The sequence below is a fragment of the Carettochelys insculpta genome, chromosome 7 (genome assembly GCF_033958435.1).
Source record: "Carettochelys insculpta isolate YL-2023 chromosome 7, ASM3395843v1, whole genome shotgun sequence".
Lineage (NCBI taxonomy): Eukaryota > Metazoa > Chordata > Testudines > Carettochelyidae > Carettochelys > Carettochelys insculpta.
This window is the reverse complement of record NC_134143.1, coordinates 45,142,085-45,166,003: the sequence shown is the minus strand read 5'-3', so window position 1 is coordinate 45,166,003 and position 23,919 is coordinate 45,142,085. Positions and strand designations below refer to the sequence as shown.

Sequence of the window (23,919 nt, the reverse complement as noted above, 5' to 3'; positions counted from 1 at the left end):
CATATCTCTGATGAGGACTTCCCACACCTTAGATTTAGCTTTCAGCCTTGCAAGATTAAACAGTTTCCCGTCAGATCTTGTGTGCGCAAAGATGCCCTCTGTTGAAGATCCAAAGGCGTGTTTAAGGAGTAGTGCGAAGAAGATCCCGAACAATGTCCGAGCAAGGACGCATCCTTGTTTGACACCACTCCTGATGCTGAAAGCATCCGATAATGTGCCACCGTATTGGACGGTTCCTCTCATGTCTTCATGGAAATACTGGATCATCTTGAGTAACCGTGGCGGACAACCTATCTTGTGGAGCAGTTTGAACAGTCCATCCCTGCTGACCAAGTAGAAGACCTTGGTTAGGTTGATGAAGGCAATATAGAGTGGCTTCCTCTGCTCCCTGCATTTCTCCTGCAGCTGCCTCAGAGAGAAGACCATGTCGACGGTAGATCTCTCTGCGCTGAATCCGCACTGTGATTCAGGATACACCCTCTCAGCAATCTTCTGGAGTCTGCTGAGGATGATGCGAGCGAACAGTTTACCAGTGATGCTTAGGAGGGAGATTCCACAGTAATTGTTGCAGTCGCTTCTGTCTCCTTTGTTCTTATACAAGGTTATGATGTTAGTGTCACGCATGTCCTGTGGAACCTCTCCCGCTCTCCAGCACAGGCACAGTAGCTCAGGTAGGGGTTCCAGGAGAGTGTCTGTGGCACACTTGATTACCTCTAGTGGTATACGATCCTGGCCTGGGGCCTTTCCTACTGCAGTGTTTTCAATGGCTTTCTTCAGTTCATCCACAGTTGGTTCCTGGTCCAGTTCATCCATTACTGGTAGGAGTTCGACAGGGGCTGAGTTGACCACAATGTTCTCGTGTGAGTACAGCTTGGAGTAGTGCTCGACCCAGTGCTCCATCTGTTTGGCTTTGTCAGCAATGACTTCACCAGATTTGGATTTCAGAGGTGCCATCTTGTTCTGGGTGGGTCCTAATGCATTCTTGATGCTCTCGTACATTCCCCTGAGGTTACCAAAGTCAGCACTGGTCTGGATGCTGCTGCATAGCTTGAGCCAGTAGCTGTTGGCACAGCGCCTGGCCGTCTGCTGTACTGTTTTTCTGGCTGCTCTGAGTGCTTGCAGGGTATTCTGGCTCGGCGAACATTTGTACTCCAGGAGCGCAGCGCGCTTTTTTTCAATGGCTGGAATCATCTCATCGGAGTTAGCTTTGAACCAGTCATTTGTGTTTCTAGCTCTTCTTCCAAATACCGACAAGGCCGTGTTGTACCTCACTGCATTTCACTCTATATTGCTGTTCTGCCCTCTCTGAAACATCCCTTCTGATCTTCAGTGCTCTCTTCTCTTGGACCAACTTCAGCATGTCCTGCGTAATCCACTTCTTATTGATCTTCTCTTCTTCTGGAACAGTCTGATCAATTGCCTCTTCTATTGCCATGGCGAGCCCTTTGACTCTCTTATCTAGCTCTTTCTTTGTGCTCACATTCCTGATCTTCTCTTTGACCACTGGTCTGTCTCTGTTCCCTGTTTCTTCCTCTGCTAGCCTCAACACATCTCTTGTTTTCTTAAACTGTCTCTCTTACTTTCTCTTGAGTATTTTTCCTTATTGCAATTAACTCAGCTAATGCAAACCTAAAGTAAACTCTATTGAGTGAGCTTGACCATACTATGAACAGCATTTACCCTGCAGAGTGATTGGATCAGCAGCACAGCGTAGTTGTATGCTAATATATTACTAGCATAAGTCAGCTTGATTGAGCTTCAGCCCTGATGCACCAGTTAGCTTGAGCTTAAAAATCACTTAACTTGAGCTAGAGATTTGTGTTGTATCGACAGTAGTGAGGTTAAGGGTATTTGACTTCAATTAAGACAAGCACTAAAACTCAGGTGTGAAGTATTGTTCTCAATGCTCCCCAAAACAGAAGATTCTGCTAGTGTAACTTAAAAAAAAAACAAAACCAACAAAGTTCCCACCCCAAACAACCATCCCTACCTTAATTTTGGTTCTTGAATGTGGAACATCAGCATTTATAGGAACTATCTGCTTATGAGGGTGTTGCTAATGAGCTATAACCACTTTCACCTATAGGTCATTCATTTGAATCCTGCTTAGCTCTGCAGAGGTTTGATACTGTTTTCCATCTAACAGAAGATTGGTAAGTTTCAATTCTAGTTCTCACATCACAAACTCACACCTATGTTTTGCATTAAATTGTAAATTCTTCAGGACAATGACTCGTGTTTGTACAGTGCTTCGTTCAATGGGGCCCCAAACTCAGGTGAGGCCTTAAGCAAGAGATCTAGCTGCAGGGAAAGAACAAAATCACCCTACTCATTCTAAATTTGTGACCATGGGCAATATTGAAAATTGTCACACACATATTAGGATGCAGGGAGAGGGAGTTCAGAAAGCAGAAGAAACAGCAAAAAGCAGGATCTAATCTTTTTTTTTTTTTTAAATCTATTTAAAAAAAACCTCATGATTTTCAGGGTCAGACTCCTGATTTCTGAACTTCTGAGGCTGACATACTGTAACAACAATATTGCTCTGTAATGTGACAGGTAATGTCTCCTGATTCAATAGGTACTGTTGTATCCTGAATGGAAAAGGTTTGAATTTCATGAAAATCCAGGAATTGAAAGCAGTGAAGGTAACTCTGATACCATGTCCCTTAACTACCTAACTAGAATTTGTTGATTCTGGTTTGTGTAAATGACTTTGATGGATTTATTCCATGTTAATAAACTTTTTTTTTCTATAAAAAAATGGAGATTGTATTTAGCACGCTCCTTGCCCCTCCCTACCCCAGACAATTGGGTGGCCAGGGCTGCCAAGGTGCAAGTACTGATTACTGATTGGCAAACACAAACACAAGCACAAGAAAAGCACTGTTAATAATTAAGTTGGTTTTCATGACACAGATTGCAGGAGAGAAAAACATGGAATGGTATAAGCATGAACAATTCTTGTAGCAATTTTTACATAGTAAAAATTTACCCTATTCCTGGCTTGTCATGAGTTGAAGATGATGGAAGTTACTTTGGAAACCAAAAAGGTAAGCTACCGGGTGATGTATCGGAAAACTTTTCAATTAAGTAATTTGGTTCCAAAATTTGCTTCGGTCCTCTGAGTAGTGGAAGAGTTCCTTCATCACCAAAGAGAATGATGTCAAGATACAGTGACACAGAATAGAGACTAATCTCTTAAATAGCTACTGTGTTCTGACTGGTGTCCCAGAGAAGAGGATGATGATGAGGGTCCTGTCGCTGGAACCCTCATCATTGCCTTCAGTCTGCATGGGCAGCTCCCCACATGAGGGGCTCATGGTGCCGGAGAGGCCTGCAGGAGGTGGGAACCGGCTGTGTAGATCTGATGCTCTAGGGTGGCTGCCTCCCTAGGCCCCAGGAGCCTGTGCAGCTCCCTATAGTAGGGGCAGTGTACAGACCATGCCCCCAGCTGGCAGCATCACAGGCTTTGATGCATGCCTGTCTCAATTTTCACTTTTATCCGCATGCTGCTGCCAGTGCGGTTGGGGTGACCTCGAGTCTCGAGGCTGCTGGCCAGCTGGTCAAGTGTCTTTGCATTCCTCTGCTGGGCACTGGTTTGGCAAAGGACCTCGTCTTCCCCCCAACGATCGAGGAGGTCCTTCAGCTCGTCCTTGGTCCAGGAGGGTCCACTCCTGGCATAGCACTTGCCTGAGCACTGCTAGCCCTCGGACTCCTTGTACCAAGCCCCTGGGGGGTCAGGGGAGCCCTGGCATCCTGCCGTGGTGGCCAGGGAGAGCGGAGGCTGGGTGCTGCATCAAGTAGGTGCAGTCCAAGTGGAGCTCATGCTGTCCCTGCTTGTGGCACAGTCTCAGCTTCCTGTGTGGGGTTGCCAAGAAGCTGGTTCCTTTAAGGCGACCATCAGGGACAATAGAGCCCTGCCTGGGCTGGCCAGACTCTTTCCATCCTCCAGGCAGGCCTGCCTCTTTGGCAGACCCCTTAGTTCAAAGTAAGGCATGCAGAGCATCTACACACACTTTACTTAGAAGTTAAACGTCGAAGTAAGCTACTATTCCATTCCCAGGAATGGAGTAGTGACTTTGAAGTTAGACTCCCTTACTTCAAAGTTAACTTTGAAGTAAGAAAAAGTGTGTGCGTAGGCGCTCTGCATGCTACTTCGAAATAAGTTTGTAGTGTAAATGAAGCCAGAGAGAGAGAGAGAACACATTGTTAAGTCAAATATTGAATGATGTACTTACCTCAACAACATTGACTAATGAGTCATTCAGGAGTTTCTATAGTTCTCTCAGGAGCTTAGAATGCAATTGACAAGGGGCAAAATAGAGTAATTCCCTGTGTAATTGAAAATTAAGATTTTTAGAAGGATTCCATCTGTTGTTTTAGACAACCCACAAGACTCTCCTGAATGTAGGAAAAACATAGCAATATAGTAGCAATATAAGCTAAACTGATCCCATGACATCCTTCTTTCATTTCTGGAAATATAGCTGAGAACACAGATTGCAGAACAAACAGATCAATAACAACCTTTAGCAATGTCAGTCATTTGTGCTCAAGAGTACTTTAACTTTCTTTTTCTGGTTACAGTTTCAATGGTGTTAGTTTTCCCGTTGGAAAGGAAACACTGAATTGCAGAATAATAATGTTTCACTTCTCCAGATACTGCTAACTTGTAAATATGGTGATTGGGTATTTCATATATATACATATATATACATTAAAATTAATATACATATATGTATATACATACATATATATATAACATTATATATATATACATACATACATATATAACATTAAAATTAATAAAACAGCTTTTTGAACTGCTGAATAAAACGTTAGGAATTTTGTTAAAGTATAACACTTAAATAACATTACAAAATAGTGATTATATCTGGGTATTGCTACATTGGCTTATATAATACAACTCCCTAGTGACCTTCATTTGTAATACTGCTATTTAATTATAATTATTAGAGGTAATGAAAAATGGTTAAATATAAAAAACCTGATTTGATAGAAATAAAATATTTTCAACTAGTTTAAATAATGCCATGAGAAATTTCTTAGCCAATTGTCTTTGAGAAAATCAAGTTTTAATCAACTATGAAATTATTATGAATGGTTAATATCACTGCAGCACCCAGATGCCTCAGTGCCACTTGGGTCCTTGGTGGGCTACACACTGTACAGGCACGTAGCAAGAGACAGAACCAGTCCCTCAGAATTTACAGTTGCAGTCCTTACTGATACTTCAGTTTCCATTTACGATACTGTGTTTCCACACAGGCTTCTATCTTGCTTGCCATTAATTATTCATCTTTGAGACCCACTTTTGAACAGTTATTCCCTGTTGGATTTTACTCTTTTGTCCTTTGCTTCTTCTGTTTAGAGAAGGCCTTACATTTATTCTTGAGATTCAGGAGAAAAGCATGTAATTTAAATGTCAAATGTTTAAAGAGATACAAGAATACCCATCAGAGACAAATAATGTGTTTTTGATCCTACCAGTTTCAAAGCTTTTGTCAATGCAAACTTCTGCATGATATGCTGTGATACATAAAATTCATTTCCAAAACTTTCAAGATTAATATTAGAGTGGGAAAACAATGTAACATTTCTAGGCAATGTAATTTGTCTGATTTTTGTGAAGGCTCCTAAAAATTCTTCTCAAAGCTAATGGATAAGATTAAATTTTGAATATATTTTTATGCCAAATATGCCTTACATCCATGAATTTCTCAGGTAGAAATACTTGTCTTTCAAAAGAATAAGGACTATTAAATAAGAATAAAAATATTCCTTTCTGTATGTGTTTGTTCATGTCTTTCTCAGGTTTCAAGGGTTATTTTTATCACTGCCAGTTCATAAAGTTAGGTGAAACCTGGAATTAAGAAAACGTTGTTTTAGCAGTGACCATGGTACAGTACTTTAAACTATTTTGGACATTAGTACGGATGTCACTTTAAAGAGAACTGGAATTGAGCTATTCCACAGGGCAGTAGAAATAACAATAATGAGACACAATGCTTGTCAAATACAAACATTGATTGGTCTATGTTAATGAAAAGAGATGTTCAAATACTAGCTGTTTATTCCTATATGTTCTAAAAGTTTAACTGGCCATCCATTAAATTAATGTTAAAAACCCTTCATTGGTGTTTCATCCATGTGTAAGCCATGCATTTATTAATGTATACAAAGTAAAATTGCCTCCTGTTATGATACTTCTCCCACCTTGAGTGCCAATCATCTATGCTGGTTAAGAGAAATCTTCCTTAAAGCATGCACAATCAATAGGCCTCTAAAGAAGTCTATTTTTGTTGCATATGTAGTTTATAAGCTCTGCATTTCCCAATTGCAGACTTAATAGGCTCTGCCAGTAAATATCCTATACGACTCACCTTTTGGTCAGTTTACACAATCTTTTATTTCCCTACCCAACTCAATATTTCTTTTGAGATCGTGCATTCGTATTAAAATGTCAAATTTTGTAATACAAGAGCATTATTTATAATCCTTTTTTTTTTTACAAATGGTGAAGGATGATAGAAAAATGTACTCTACATAAATTATATGTAACAAAATCTTTCACTGCTTGGTTTGTCTATAGATACAGGGTACTATAATATCAATGAAGTCCAGTTTTACTGGACTCAAGGAAATGATTCAGTTGGAGGCTTAGACACACTCCTGTTGCAACAATGTACAGTAGATAATATTACTTCAATATCAGAAGCAGTCTATGAAACAGGTAGGAATTGCCTCTGAGAACATTCCTTTTGAAGTTCAGACTATGGGTGTGAAAGTAGAACGGAGTGAAGGCACTAAATATTTTGCCTTTTCTTTTAGTATTTTCTAAGATGAAAAATCTCATCCAATTTCATTCAGGTAAGCTATATTGCTTGCTTGTAAGGTATGTTATAGGGAATTCATTAGCGTCTCAGAAAATGCACTCCACTGTTCAAATGTTTAGTTATTGGACTTCTGAGGTTACATCTTGGAAAGTCGCATACAATTTGAAGAAGCTGATATCAGGCAAAGTCCTACTCATGGGGCTCTTGGCAGAAACTAATGTTGTACATAATAACGGGAAAGAGAGAAGGTGGAAGAATATTACTGTGACAAAGAGGTTGTAAAGTGAAACATTTACATGTCAGAGAATTCTAAAAGATGGGCATCCAAATTTTCAAAAGGAACAAGAGATTTTGATCAATTTAAGACAGGTTAAATTGTTTGGCTGCTGAATATTAGGTGTATTTTGGGTCTCTAACTGGGCAAGCCAAAAATCACCAGTTACTTCTGAAAACATAAACCAATATTTATCCCATAATATTGAAGGCTTGTGCAATTTACAAGTAAATCAGTCTTTGCCACCAGGGCATATAAGGTATATCATAGATATTTGGCTTCTGCAGCTTCAGTCGATCCTTGCTAAGAACCCTGAATAAACAAACGTGTGAGTAAACCTACCTAAGGGACCTAGGGTATTATAAATTTTCATTTAAAAATCTTGTAAGACTTCTGAAACTCTGATTAAGTACAGAAAAAAAGCCATGGAAAATATTTCTTTAGCTGTGATACTTAACTTCCTGACAGTCCAAGTCATGTTGGTTGTTCAGGAGATGCCAAAATATTTTTCAAAGGGTAGAAGACCTGTTAGACACTCTTTATCCTCTTTGAGTTATCTGTCTACTCTTTTTTATTCCTGTTTTATGGTGCATATTGAATACTATTTGACTTTTGCACAAACTATCATGCCAACCATGAGGTTTGCTTTATGTAAGAACTCCTAATGTCCTGCCATGAGGGCAGGGGACTGGACTCAAGGACTTCTCAAGGTCCCTTCCAGTCTAGTGTTCTATGATTCCATGCTTTGTAATTCAGGACTCTGGAATATATTTTCATGGCCCTCAGTTTCACACTAATTGCAACTTCTTTCTGCTCAGTTTTGGGAATTCATTCATGAATAGCACAACTGTGTTGGGATGGATTAAGCTCCAATGCTCCCTACAGGAGGCCAGAGGCCTTGCCACACCCTATTCCAGTGAGATGAGCAGAAGAGAGGTCCTCCTGGCAGGATGGAGTGGTTGTCTCTGCAGCAGCCAATCAGAACTCAGCAACCCAGTATAAAATAAGCTGCTGTGCTACGGCCTGACAGTTCTTCATAGGAGCTTGATCCATACAGGTCTATAAGCTGCTTGAGGGAGCAGCAGCACTACAGACAGCTCTGAGTGTGAGCTGAACTTAGACCTGGGTAAGGCCGAGATCCAGTGGCCAGAGACTGGCCACAAGCCCAATACAAACCAACAGCACCACAGACAGAACTACTCAGATCCTAGCCCCAGAATCTTGCCAGGGAGCCAGGCAAGACCTTATGTGGCACCCTTGGCCAGAGCGGGGCACTCACAAAGCAGGTGGACCCCATTACAACAACTCAGAATGAAACACCATGATCTAACCTGAACTATTAACTCAGATTAAAGCATCAAAATCCTCCACATGGATATAAAAATACACAGAGAACACAACATAGCAAGCTACATGGTCACAAAGGGTCTAGTAGTAGTAGTAGGCATCCTTCGATCCCGAGGGATCATGGGTTTGTGCCCCAGTTGGACTGGTTCAAGCAGCGTCTTCTGTGGCTGTGCAATCCAATCCGGGAGTGGCAGTCCTTTCTGCACTGTGAGCAGCAGTAGGCAGATGTCGCTCTGGTATCACGGGCATGGATCTTCCTGAGGGCTCTCCTGTCTTCCGCTTCCTTCACCAAGGTAGTTTCATACATAACAAGAGCTTCCTTCACTCCCTGTTCCAGGCATGCCTGTCTGAGACGAGCGAATGCCAGGTGTTCACACTGATATAGAGAGTGCTGGGGTCACGCTTGCACGTGTCCTTGTAGTGCAATTTAGGTCGCCCTTTCAGCCTCTTTCCAGACGCCAGTTCACCGAAGAGGAGGTCCTTCGGTATTCGGCCATCCGTCATACGTGAGACATGTCCCAGCCAGCGCATACGCCTCTGTTTCAGAAGGGTGAACATGGAGGCGGTGCCTGCCCTCTCAAGCACTGCGCTATTGGGGACCTTGTCCTGCCATGAGATACCGAGTATGCGCCTAAGGCAGCACATGTGGAATGTATTGAGCCGCTGCTCTTGTTTTGAGCACAAAGGGTCTAGCTACTTATATAACTGGCATCTTCTTCCCTTCCTCCCATCTGCAGCCTCCAGTCAAACCATATCAGGCTCAGTCAAAGAAGAATAATCCTTTACCCCGTGTCTACACATGCCCCTTCCTTTTGAAAGGGGCATGTTAACGAGCGGGTTTGAAAGAAGGGCTTTCGAAAACTGGGGGGGTCCTTTTGGAAGGTCCCGTCTCCCCAGGCGGCACGTGATTCAAAAAGCCACACTTTCGAATTGCTGCGGCCACCATTATGCTAATGAGGTGCTGCATATTCATTGCAGTGCCTCATTAGCATCTTTCAAACCCACTCATTAACATGCCCCTTTTGAAAGAAAGGGGCATGTGTAGACCCAGCCTTAGTGTTGTTCTGCCCAGAAGGGAAGAAGGCCCTGCTCACCATTTAAAAAGAAAAGGTAGCTAGTGGGGAGAACAACTCTGTTTAATTTTTGCCATGTTCCCCTATCCCATGAGGGAGGTTCTATCAGAAGAGCAAAGTGGGTTCCATTGTTTTTCCTCAGCGGGAATAAGGGCAGTTTTCCACTATAACTGAAGTGCAGCTAGAGGTGCAGTCACACCAACAGATGTGTTCTCTCCCCTGAGTATCTCTCGTGGACACTCTCCCCCAGGTTTCAGTGTTAGCCATAGAGCCTTAAAACATGTGCAAAGTCAAAGTCTACTTTATTTTACTTTTTAAATTTTATTTAACTGAAGCTATATTTGTCAAAGTCTTTTTTAAACCAAAATAGACTCTGACAAATACAGCTGAAATTAAATAAAATCTCCTGCACATAATTGTATTTAGGCCTTTTCTGTTTAAGAACACAGAATTATGAAGTCCTATGCAGTACCCCTTCTAGCAGCAAAGCTTCTGAAATAGTACCATAGCCCTCTTAGTCTCTTTTAAACTTTTATGAATATGGTGTTGCATACAGAGGCCGCAATGCTGCCATGAAACATAATAGGGAAACAATATACACTGTATCCCATATTAAACTCAGAGACAAAAAGAATTATCCTAGATGCATGTACACAGTATTAATAAAAAGAGCACACAAAAACAAAAAATGTACTTTTTTAGCTTTGTATAACATATTTGAAAGTGTATTACACATATTAAGCACGCCCTAATGGCTCCTGTGAGAGTAGGCAAAAAGCATTGTATAAATCTCTTTACAAATGATAAGATGAAATAGTCATTTGAAATACAGATTAGAACCTTGTAGTTAGAGGATATAAACCTGTAAGCCTGTCACACAAAAGCTTTCCCCAAGGGAAGGAAAAAAGGTGGCAAAGCATGAAATGGTGGAAAACACATTTGTGTATCAAGCGACAAAACCAAACTATATAAATCAGTCCATGGGGACATTACTAGCATTGCTGCTTTCTTTTTGCTTCTGTTGGAATTTAAGAGTAGTTTAGCTTTGGAATTAGGAACACTGTATTCTGAGCTACAGTCACTTACTAGATTCTTGGTCAGTACTTTTTCACTCAGCCCCCAAATGTGCAAACATGCACATGCTTACTTTTAAGGATTTTTAGCGGCTCATTGAATTCTGTGAGCATCATCATGCATGTAAATAAATATGAGTTTAAATGTTTTCCAGATCAGGGCAAAAGGATGGATTTATTTTTTCTAGCCTTTTGACATAATCTAGTTTTATTATTTTAGTTTAGATAGTATTTTATTTTAATTGACTAGAAACATCTCTTATGTTCAAAGAATAAGGAACAAGGGCTTCAAAGAGAACTCTAGTTTGACACTGACCCGTTTACCAGCTGCCCTTCCTCATCTAGAAAACACAAGGAATGATATTCTGTTATGCAAAGAAAAGTGCACAAAAGAAGATGTAAAACTGTGTAAAACTATATCAAAGGTAGTTGAAACTTGTGAAGAAATTCAGTTCTGCTTTAACATGTTAAGATAAGTACATTTGAAATTTCACTCAAGTATTATGTTAAACTATCATTAAATCTTTTGGGTGGAGAGAGGGGATGTTGAGTGTTAGGATGCACAAGCACATGTTTAATAACATATTCATACAGCTCTCATATCGGTTATGAACTTTAGACAGTTGCACCTACAGAATAGCCCAGGAGTCAATAAGTGGTCCTGCACTCCTGCCATCCCCAATGCCTCATGTATGAACAGGGCAGAGGGCAAAGTTAAGGCATTAGTGGCCACGGGAGAAGCAAGAGCTCTTAGATCTTTCCACTGAGTGACCTAGGTGGTGCTCTGTGGCTGTTCTCACTTTGGATATGTGGATACCCTTGTTGCTCAATTGGATATACAGGCTACTAAAGAAAGAACTTTGTAAAAAGTCCATGTAGCTCTCAACAATAGCAGAGTTAATCGAAATGTGAAAGTGTATTGCAAACATATCTCAGCACAGACAAACTTCATGCAATGATGTGTGGGGGAGAGAGAGAGACCTCCAGTTTCTATCATCCATTAACTTAGGGTGGGTTCAAGATTGAGTGCTTGGCCTGAGACATGTAGGGCCTAGTTATACAGATGGGCTAACCACCTACATTTCCAACGGGATTCAATACAAAATACAGGTGCTGAGCATCTCTGAAAAGCAGGCTCTGCATGTCTCAAGCTGGACAGACATCCTAAGTAAATGGACACATTTGAAAATATTGGCTATAGTGCATTCAATAGTCTTCTGAAAACGGAATTCCAACGTAATACCTGGGTAACCAGGAGCTGTATTTTTTGCACTTATGCTCCTGGGTTTGGAATGAAAATCATCATTGATTCTACTTGGTGCAAAAAGGCAGTGCAAAAATTTTGGTAGGTACGATATAAGGCCAGAGAGGATCTGTAGGTTATCATGGACAGAGTAGCAGTGGATAGTGGGTGAAGAGAAGTCTTTAGACTTATTACATGTCTCACAGGGTCAAAAATACAGCAGCCACACAACTATTGTTGATTGCAAGGCTTGAGAGCAGAACCATGTGCTGTGCATATCAAAAAGGCAAGGAACTCTGCACAGGAAGCACAGAGCAGTAGTGACTGCTATTCTAGGTAATAGGCTGGAGCTACAGCCACAGAGGAACTGCGCTTCAGTCCCACAACCCAGGAGCCAGGAATGGAGAAACCACTTCCTAATTTATTTGAGGAGGGTGATCTTCATCCTAAAAAGCAGTACTTGTTGGCATTGGAGTACCTGCACCTCGGCAACCCCAGCCATGGCAGTGGCTGGGGGTGGAGGCGGGGAGTGGGCTGAGTACCAGCTCCTCCTTTTTGTTTTTTTACTTAAACAAAAAAGGCACTGCTGAATAGTAGTAACACCTGTTGGCTACATATGGCAAGTTATCATTTCTTGTAGTCACCTGTATTTGAGGTACCCTTTCAAATTTTATTTAAGCCTTCTCCTTGTGCCCTCTGATGTGAAAAGCAACACGTTATAAAGCATAAGAGGAGAAACCAGGGATGCATGACTAATGCCGTAGTGGTGACTTTGTGTGTGACTCACACCATACATTTTAACTGGCACCCAAGAGGTCAGTATACATATTTCATGGAGGAGAGGAGTGTGCTCTTTGTGCTTCAATGCACACTTCTTTGTGGAATTGCACAGGATAGCAAAAGTGCATCTTATATAAAGAGTTCAACGTCGTACTTTATCTAAAGTAGAGTTCACCAGAAAGAATACAGGAAATAGCTATGGCCCAGGTGCTCCCCTCCACTTGCACTGAGTGGAAATGAGAAGGGGAACACAGCAAGTTAAAAGCAGCATCCCTGCATCATGGCTTCTCTCTACAAGCCCTTCCCAAAGCTATTGATTGTTGGGAGCAGAGATGTGGGAGAAGTTCTGTGTGGTATGTCTTCAAAAGCCAGAAGGATGCAGAGCAGTGTTCCCTATAAGCTGTGGCCAGTCAAAGCTGATTCAAATGCTTCCCAGTTGATTAGCACCACTCCCATGAAAAATAAATCCACCCTTTTGATAAGTATTATTTCTACTGGTGGTGCACATTCATATGTGCCTGGGAGAACACAAAAATTATTCTGCACATGAATGGAAGAGATTAGAGGGAACATTGACTCACAAAAGGGAGTGCAGTTTGTTATAGACCAGAATTTTCTTATACAATTGAATGTACAATATGATTATAAACTGGAAAAAATATTACAGGTGGAGAGGGAAACCTGTTTATTTAATCTTAGATATATTTTTCATATGATGCAGTGATATTCCATATTAGAAAAACACATGGTCATGAAAGTCATCTCAATCTGAATCATTGTTGGAGGCCAGTGTATGGCTGTAGGCTGTAAAAGGCAAATTCAGAAAGAAATTGAAAAATGATGTAAACCAGATCTTCTTACAGTCAGACTTCCTTGTACTTTCCACATGCTTTACCATTGCATAAGGGAGTCTACATTGTTATAGCTTACATGCCACTGAGCCAGAAAAGGTGTATGCTAAGTTGAGTGACCACCATTTTAACTTACACCTTTTGCTCCTTTTTACTCTGTACATTACACTCATATTCATACAACAGTATTACGAAGGTAAGCATGTGCAAGGATATCTAAAGAAGTATGGGGAATCCTTAAGTTTTAAGAAAGCCTGATGGTGTATTTTCAGTGCAGAGTTAGCCTGTGTGATTAATAGTTGAGTTAGTCCTCTCAAGTAACCTTGGCTTGAGTCAGGGCAGCCACACTGGAGAATACTTGATGTCTAGAGTGATTGATTAGCACCACAAAGCAGTTGTGTTATCACTTGACAACTTGTGTTACCTCAAGCTTCAGCTTCTGCCCTGTAAAGCCAGACAATGACCGCAACTGTCAACTTACAGGTTTGTGTGTCTGGACAGAGTTCAAGTTAGCGACACCAGTCAAGTTACATCTTGAGTTAATTCTGCAGTGAAGACAAGCCTTGCATAGCACTATCACTATATATCATATCTCCTCTTTCCTTCTGTTTGGGCCATGAAATTCCATGCAGGTTAACAAAGAGTACATCCATTCTAATGAGTGAGTATCAGAAAGTAACACAGCCAAGGATGACAGGTTCAGGGTTGATGTGAAGCACTAAAACCACCTGTGTAGGCATGCAGCTCAGGCTAGAACTCTCAAGGAGGCTTCAGAATCCAAGTTCCAGTATGACCCACAATTGTCCCCACAGCTATTATTAGTGCTGCACCATAAACCCAGATCTGTGGACCTGAGCACTGAGGCTTGCTACGTGGACATACTCCAAGTTATAATCTATGAAAAATCTCCCCACTTTTTTTTTTTTTTTTGCTTGCATCACTCATGGAAACATGACAAAACCCAGCAACCTGGATGTTTGAGGCTGAACTCATGCTGTCACCAAAGCAGCAGCTCAGCTCTAATCTGCCATGATTTTAGTTAGCTGGATGACCATTTATCATGGCTGTGGCCAAGTTTCCTGTGGTCCCATAATATTTGTTTACAGTCATCAGTCCTGGCTCTGAGTGCTCTGTGCTATTTTTTGGCTGTAATTTATGTGTAAATGTTTTTTAAGAGTCCAGTAAGCAGTTGAAGTGTTGGTAATGTGCTGGACAATATTGACCTCCCATTGTCAGGCAAATTCCCTCATCTGGCACCAGTCAGGTCCCAAGGGTGCCAGACGAAAGAGGTTCAACATGTAGATTTGTTGGAACGTGTACCAGACAAACTTAGGAAAATGTTTTTAATGTAAAAATTGACATTTGCAAGAAATTATGGAAGAGGCACCCTCTAACTTTACCTTATAGTGAGCAATTGTTTGTTTCACAAGGTTGTTTGCTGCTGGTTTCACAGCGCACACTATCCAAAGTTATTGTTTCATTTTGAGCTCAAGAGGAATATCTCGTATTTTTTACTAGAGTCATATGTACCATCCATCTTGCTAGTTGTACTCTCCTGGGTATCATTCTGGACAAGTCAGTCATCAGTTCCTGCCGGAATCTGCATAGGTAGAATAATGGAAAAACAAACAAACAAACAAACAAACAAACAAACAGAAGTTGGAACATTCAGAGGTATTCTTTGTTGCACAGTGCCTAGAAGTCAAGTCCAGAAGGCTCAATGACTTCTGTATTTTAGTAAATTACTTCTTCAGCTTGCTATCTGCAGTATGTCACATAGATTCACTTGGATTTTTACTTCTGAGAATTATATTTCAAGGAAAACGTCCTAGGAAACCAAAGGGAGTCTAGGTGGCAAAAAAGTACAAAGAACATTCAGGGATGCCTGAACCACACAAGAAAGAACTATGAGGTGTTTATGAGGCCACACTGTACATATTAATTAACACATGAATAACAAGAGAAAGTATTGTAAGAGATTAAAATAGCTCATTTTAAATGAAAGAGTTGTCATCAGAAGAAGCAATACCTGTCAGAAGACTAAAACATTCAGAGTAGAGAAGAAACAATTAGAAGATGGATAGCCTCATGCTTCTAGATTTCTAAGGAGGAAAGTTGAGTGGAGTGGTGTTAGCACTGTGTGTAACTACATAGACATGATCAAGTTATCAGAAAAAGCTAAGTCTGACTGTGCTTATACTAATTTTGGAATAGGGCACATTGAACTCACTGGCAATTATGTTTTTTGGAAAAAAAAGTACAAAATAGGGTTCCCTTGGAAAAGCTGAGTTACACTGAAGTAAAACAGATAATAGATTTACAGCATCACCTACATTCTAGGGCCATGATGTTCTGAAATAAGAGGCAGGTAACCCCATTATGCAATATAAAATAAGAAATTGACACTCAGTGGCAACTCTAGATTCTCTTACTGCAGTTTTCTGTCTCATATACTTGAGTGATGGATTCTAAACCTAGTTACCTAATTAAACAAGCCAAAATGATTTACTAAGTTAAACTTTTTTCCAGCAACATCCAACACAGAAAACAGCTTGGGAATTTACTTGTCAAACCTCACATATACTAAAAAGCATTGTGGCAGGGTACCCCAGAGTCTTGCCAGGCCCACACGCCTCCCCCTTCTTGCTGGAGAGGTTAGGTTGCACCCACCTCTGCCAATCTGGGACAGGTGATCAGCCCTTTCCCTCTTTGCCACGGTCAGGGCTTCAGTCTCACTGGCAGAAGGATGCCTAGGCACTCCCCCAATGAACTACTCCCTTTGCCGGTATCCCCCACTGTCTTTGTAAACATTGCTTGTTCTCCTTATCGGTTTTCTCTTAGCTCAATCTCCTCCACCTTCTTATCTTGTTCACCTCTCTCACTCTGTGCTCCCTCTCCTGATTGAGAAGGCTTTTGAAAAGCCCTGCCAGTGCACCACAGTGAGATCAGCTGGCTCTCATTAATTAATTGACACTACCCCCTGTTGGTTCCACCTGGGGGCTTAACTAGCTCTCTCTTCTTCCCCTAGCCCAGGCTGTGTCCAGAGCTGCTTTTCACCCTTTCAGCTGGGGTCTGCTGGCTCAACCCTACAGTGGAGAGAGAGTTGTGAAGATTGATGCATTGCTAAATAAATTATTTAAGTTACAAATCAGTTGACCCGCTCAGCCATATCCACATCTTCAGCTGCATCATATTCTCCCCAAAGCAGCATTCCTTATGATGTTTTATTTTTGTAACTAAACCATGCATCATCTTCTTGCACTACTTACACTTGACACATTTTCCTTTTTTACCCAGGGAATGAATCTCTTCAAAATATTCCCACATAAGATATCTCTTATGCCCAGAAGCCATCACAGTTTTTCTGTGGCAAAAGTATGGGGGGATATAAAAAGCTCTGTGTGTGCTGAATTGTCTTCCTTCTCTCTAATCCACTCTCCTGTTTCTTTCTTTGCTGCCTCTATCCTTCCCTATATATTAACTTTCTGTCTTAAGACAATGTCTTAACTAACTCCTTTCCTATGTTTGGCCAAGGTCCACCACAACATAAGCAGAGAACAAAAACAATTCTCTCCAGACTGTGTCTTTCTTTGCTCATGTTACTTTTTAGTGTGCCGAGGAACAGAAACTGAAAGCCCAGAACTTTCAAGAAGTTAGAGATGGTAGTTAGGGTGGACAGGCTAGAGCCATTAATTAATTTTTATGCAACTATAAGTATATGTGTAACATGTTTATGATGACATTTAATTGTAACTGTTGTTTATATGAGAAATATAGTATTTTATTGATGTTTAAAAATAAAGATATCTGATTCATATTAAAAAAATTTTTTTTTGTTTTTTTTAAATAATTGATTTTATCCACCTTGGTTTGCAGCTATTCCAAATACTACATAGAATGTCATAACTAACACCACTTTTTACCCCATTCCTCATTGTCTGGAAGCATCAACAACAGTGCTTACCATGACAACACTCATAATGGAAGCCAGGACTTCATTGCCTTCACTTCACTAATTGCTTCACAAAGGCAATTGATGTATATGATATTTGTTTTAGTTTCATCTTTGGGACTGTAGTGGACTATGATGTGACACATTTCTGGGGACTGGGCAGCAGCAGGGTTTACCGCCCCTACATTCACCACAGCGGTAGGAGCAGGCTTCTTCACAGCCGTGGACAGCAGAGCACCCTGGAGTCGAGCCCAGAGGGTTAGGAGATGGTGGCAGGGAGGAGCAGAGCAGGCTGTCAAGCTGGTCTGGCTCCTGTTGCTGCTGTGAGTGTGAAGGCAGCGCTTGGGGAGGGAGAGTGACCGCTGCTGCCACCCCTGCCAGGTCTGTCCATTGGATGGTTGAGTTAGACACTGTGGGACCCACCAAAGTGTGGGACCTGGCGTGGCTGCCCCAAACCATCTATGGACATGATGCCTCTTCATACCCTTCATGGAAATATTTCTTACAACAGGCACACTAAAGGCACCATGGGTCTGACAAAAAGGAGGATATTAAGCACCTTTGAAGTCTGGGGGTATTAAAAATTCAGCTCTGAATTTTGAACCTCACATTCATCTTTACAAGAGGACATTTATGGTTCTTAGTTATAGCCACATAACTCAAGGATGGTAACAAAGAATAGTTCATGAATCTCTGAAGTCTTTGGTGCTATTATTGTGGCATTTATGTCATAGCTTTGTGTAGGAGAAAATTACTTCTCTGGATCCATACCCTTTGCTCTGCAGAGTGGCATGGAGTGGAGCAGGGCCACGGCTCTGACTCCTCCTTACCCTGTTTTAAGTGCAGGGACTGCTACTGCAGGTGGCCCTCACCTAACCATACCAAGAATTGGGGAGTGTTCTGTGTTGTCTGTACAAAGGCACTCACAATCTGACTTTGCTGTATCTATTGCCCTCCGGGCTGTTCAGCTGTAACCCAGGGCAGCATATTTGGGTCACAACCACTTCCTAACATTTCCTCTTGTAGCTTAGGAAACTAGTTTTGTAACTTCTTGCCCAGGCATTAAGCCTGATATCTACTCCATTGCTTGAACCTGCCCAGAACGTATGCTACATGATATCCTGACCTTCTGTGGTCTCCCATTTGAAGTGCCCGCTTCCCATATAACCCCATTCTTAGGAGTATTTACAATCACTGCATTCATAACTTAATGCCCCTCACTGTCAGTTAAATTGGTTAAATGCTCCTGGTGAGGACCTAAATCACCAGAGAAGGAGGTAGTATGGACATGAAAAACAACAACAATTACTGCAATGGCAGTAAGTCAGACTAACTTAGGATGACTTAATTGTGTAGCATAGATGAGGCGTGAGCAAGTCTAAGCCATGTAGTCTGAGGTAATTCTCTGGGAATTATTTTGTAAGCTGAAGGTGTGTGTGTGAGAGAGAAAGAGAAAGCCATCTGAAAGTGAAAGATGCAGTACTGAGAATGGAGCAGAGAGAGAACTCCTCAGACACAAAGGGGACTCTAGGACCAAACTTGAAAATTGCAAGTAAGGAAACTGCCAACAAGTGTTTCTTCCAGTTTTCAGGGATATGAGGTTTTTTGTACATTCTTTGTAAATTAAACAGAGTTGCACCAACTCACTCATAACCCTTCCACCTCCTAACAACACTGAATCCTGCAAGGTCTTGATTATTACCTAAGTTCAGGACATAAAGGGATAACATTTCTGCTCTATATCTGCCTCTAAATATATGCCCACTACTGCCAAATTTCCTCAAGTACTCTGGCTCATTAGACATCTTCCTCCCAGTTTACTGTTTGCATGTGCAAATCTGACTTTGACTATAGAAATTGTGCATGCAAAAAAAATTACAGAATCAAAATTCAGAAGGCAAGTTGAAGCCATTCTGAAACTGCAGCCCTATACAATGAATAAGAACGATCTGTGTTGCACCATATTTTAGTATTTAAATGAGTTTTCTCAAGATCCAGCTTTGGGAAATTCGCACATTTTAGCCCTTTTGAGGCTGTAGTATGAATGGTAAAATTACCAGGCTCACACAGCCTCCTGCAGGGACAAGCTGCACGTCAGCCATGATCAACACAGGCAACATCAAAGAAAATGACAAAAACAGATGAGTCACCTGCTGTATGGGAATTTAAGCATGATGTGCCATTCATTTCAGTTCACTTACCCCATTTCGTAACAGTCTGAATAACCCAATAGACTGCCTTTCAAAGGCCTCGCACCTTGCAGTCTTCTAGATGAAGGAAAAACTCTTCCTCCAATATAAGTGATGAAAGGGATCTTCATCTCTGCTTATTTTTTTAAATTCACCTTTGGGTAGAGAAAAAGCCCGGAAATATTCATCTTGAAGGGGGAAAGTGTCACAAATTGAAAATGGGATAATAGTATTATATCTACTGGTAGCACCTGCTACAGCTACAATGCACAGCATCATGTCTATGTGAAATTTTAAATTAGCTTGCTGAAGAAATCTCCAGGTGCACCAGTTACTATGATACTCTTGGTTGAAACACTGTTTATCTTGGAAATGTACAATATTCAGCAGAAGTGACATCTTTCCTCCTGTCAGCTGTTGGATGTCAAACACTTCAGTTGGTATAAACAGCAACAACAGATGCCATATACAGTACTTTTGCGCTCTCATACTGTACCTCTTCATAGACACTGCTGATTTTTGTATTCAACCAAGTCCCTTTATAGTGCCATCTGCTATTCTCTCATTAAGAGTTGGGAGTGAGAGAAGAGTAAATGGTATCTCATTTAAAAATACAACTGCAGTTGATATTTCCTTTGAAATGTAAGGTTTCCCTAATGTGAAATAGATTAATTTTTCTTACCACACAGCGACAAAGCCTCCTCATAGTCTCTCTTTTTCAAAAATTCCCCAGTTTCCCTGATCTGTAACACAAAGAGGTATTTGTCGTTCTGTTGTAGATTCTGTTTCTTCTTTTCACAGGTACAATATGAGAACTGAACTTGTGCTGAAAATGCCTCGTTTTATGTTCTGTGAGGGAAGAGTGGCTTGTGAGACAGAACCAGTAGTCAGATGTGCACTGCACCAGAGACAGCATTTTCCACTTATGTTTTAAGAGCTTTTTAGGGAAAAGAAATAAGTTAAAGATTGCCTAATAAAGTATTGGCCACCTGTGAATCATTCGTGTGCAGGTGTGTGAAAAGTGGCATGTAGGCAGCATCCTTTCCTGTTGTGCAATAAAACTGTAATTCTGTACAAGTTTTATTTGACCTTACCTGGATGAGAAATCAAACTTTAAATGGAACAATGCACCAAACTCCCACCATCTTTAAATTACAGATGTTATTTGGCTCCTTTTCTCTTTCTAATAAATGGGAACATGGGAACAATCAGGTTCCATCTCACAGGTTTCTTGATTTTATTAACTTTTCAAGTACCAGTTACAGTCCGTACGCCTCAGTCTTGGGGCTTTGTTTAAAATGTCAGACACTGCTGGGAAGGATTTCCTCTGGCATCCTGAGAATGATGTTCTGCTGAATGCAGTTTTAAAGTAGAACAGCTAAGAAATTGAAATGTACAGGAGAGAGAGATTCAAAGTAAAACTCCATATCTAACATTTCCTTCAGCAGTATTTAAAACCCAGATTGGAATTTTGTGGCTTGGATTTATCTGTGGGTTACATGTTAAAACATATTTTAACCTCAGTTTTTGGTTTCAAATTACTCACATTGCTGTAAGAAGCTATGTTGCAGATGAAAGGAATATTTGCCATCAAATCTGTTTTCTGGGAAGAACCACTGACTATGTCTACACTACAGTGATTTGTCAACAGAAGTTACTGTTGGAAGAGCTCTTCCAGGAAAACTACTGTCAACAGATCATGTCCACACACAAAATGTCCACAACAGATCACGTCCACACACGTAATCTGCTCTGTCAACAGAGAGAGGCCAAACTGCCTGGCCGCTCTCTCTATGCAATGACCAAGCAGAAGCAAACAGGGCTGTCCAGTGAACTGGAAGCCCTGTCTGTCACCAGGGCGCCCCCCCGCCGCCCCGAGTGTCTACATGGTGTTTTTGTCTGTACAAACTGTTGACAAAGGTATTATTCTTCATCACAGAGAGGCAGAATGCCGTCAGCAGAAGTGCCAAGTTTTGTTGACAGACTGTCTACAAAACGCAGTATGTGTGTAGGTGCTCCATATGTTTTGGTGACAAAACCCTGGTTTTGTCAACAAAACTCTGTAGAGTAGATGTAGCCACTAAATTATTCATGGTTAAGTTATGTGTCTCTCTGTCAGATGGAAGATACTAGATTTTTCTACCAAATTGAAAAACAAAAAGCAATGATGACAATTTTTTCCAATTCCTTCTATTCTGTTTCACTGACTCACTGCAGTTTGGGTCTAAAACTGAGGCAGAATCCTGACTCCAGTGAAGTCAATAGCAGAACTCCCAAGCTATGTCTACACATGCCCCTCCTTTCCGGAAGGGGTATCTAAATGAAGCAGGTAGAAAATGTTAATGAGGCACTGATATGAATATTCAGCGCTTCATTTGCATAATTGCATCCACCTGGCACATCGAAAATCCTACTTTTGGATTGCAAACTAGCTGTTTAGACAGGGTTCCTTCAAAAGGAAACCCCAATATCAAAAGCACCCTTCTTCCCCCAAAAAATTGGGAAGAAGGGTGCTTTCGAAATCGGGGTTTCCTTTCTAAGGAACCCTGTCTACATGGCTAGTTTACAATTTGAAAGCAGCAATTTTGACCCTTTGGGTGGCTGTTATTATGCAAGTAAGGTGCTGAATATTCATACCAGTGTCTTATTAGCATTTTCCACCTCCTTCATTTACTTGCCTCTTCTGAAAGGGAAGGGCATGTGTAGACGTAGCTCCATAGATTTCAAAAGGTCAGGACTTCAGCCATGAATTTTCTGGCTCAATGCCCTCTCCACTCAAAACAAAGAAAAATCCCTTGGAATGTGTGTGAAAGGCTCACAGAAGAGTTGCCCTTTTCCAGCAAAGCACTTACTCATGTGTTTAACTTTAGCCCACTGAACTTTAACTCTGTGTTTCAAGTATGTTGCTGGATCAGGAACATAAATAAGGGACTATGAAATATAGAAATATTCAGTTAGTTGTGGGATTCATTCCTCTTCCTTATCATTGTGTTTTTATCTTTTAAAAGAGCTCAATCTTCATCATAAATCTATGAGGCTGAAAAATAATCAGCCTACAGTGCAAAGAGTGAGAGTCTCTTAAGTTCTGAGGTAATTGAAGTAGCTAGCCAGACCTTGTTTGAACTAGGGGTAGCTGCAGATCCGCTAATCATCTGCTAAAATAACAATGTACTTCTAAACAATTCATAGCTGCTGAAATTAACTTGACCATTCCAACAAAAAGATTGTTTATTCCTATCAACAGATTTCCTGCTCAGTTGAATGTTTAATTGAACATTTCTGTTCAACCCAAAATTTCCTTTGCAGTCAGATTTGAACTTTTGCAAAAAAAAAACAAAAACAAAAACCCTGTGTGAGTCATTGTGTTGTCCTGTGTATGGAGACTTTGAAAACAGATAGCCTACGTGTATATGCACTGAAATCAGGTGTGTACTACAACAGGGGAGTCAAAAGGAAACTTACTTATTTTGTTCAGTGCCAATGTAAATATATGCAATGGAACATATGCTTAAGTACTTCTGCCCTGCTGTTTTGTTTTCTGTTAGGATGAGGGTGAAGAGGTTGAAGAAATTAATGGAGTACTAGCAGTGATTGCAAACAGTTGTAATGTTTCTGACAAGACTAGAAAGGTTGATTCAAAGAAAAACATCAATGCCAGCAGTAGTGGAAAAAAAGAGAAAAGTAAGCCCAGTGGCTGTTCAAAACAAGCAGTCATGTAGCACTTTAACACCTAGCAACATAATTTATTAGATGATGAATAGTAACAGAGAGGTCTGCCCCATGGAAGCTCATCAACCAACAAAACAAAGCAGCAGAAATGTAGCACTTTAAAGACTAACGAAATGATTTATTCGGTGATCGCGCGTTTGTGGGACAGACCCACTTCATCAGATCAATTTCATTTCCAAAACAGACTAACATTTATAAGTACAGAGGACCAAAAAAGAAAAAAAAGAAAAAAAATTGCAATGAAAACTGACAAATCAAATAGGATTGAAGGAAGGGTGTGGGGGTGGGATGTCAGACAGGACAATCAACATCCCCCCCACCTCTCACCGCCTTCCTTCAATCGTATTTGATTTGTCAGTTTTTATTGCAATTTTTTTTCTTTTTTTTTTGGTCCTCTGTACTTATAAATGTCAGTCTGCCTTGGAAATGAAATTGATTTGATGAAGTGGGTCTGTCCTACAAACGCTCATCACTGAATAAATCACTTTGTTAGTCTTTGAAGTGCTACATTTCTGCTGCTTTGTTTTTGTTGGAGTACAGACTAATAC

At 40.8% G+C, this 23,919-nt stretch overlaps 1 pseudogene; it reads left to right on the top strand.

Moving 5' to 3' along the window:
• Positions 1-2,258: 2,258 nt before the first annotated feature.
• Positions 2,259-23,361, top strand: LOC142015805 (gamma-aminobutyric acid receptor subunit pi-like; annotated as a pseudogene).
• The last annotated feature ends 558 nt before the right edge of the window (positions 23,362-23,919 follow it).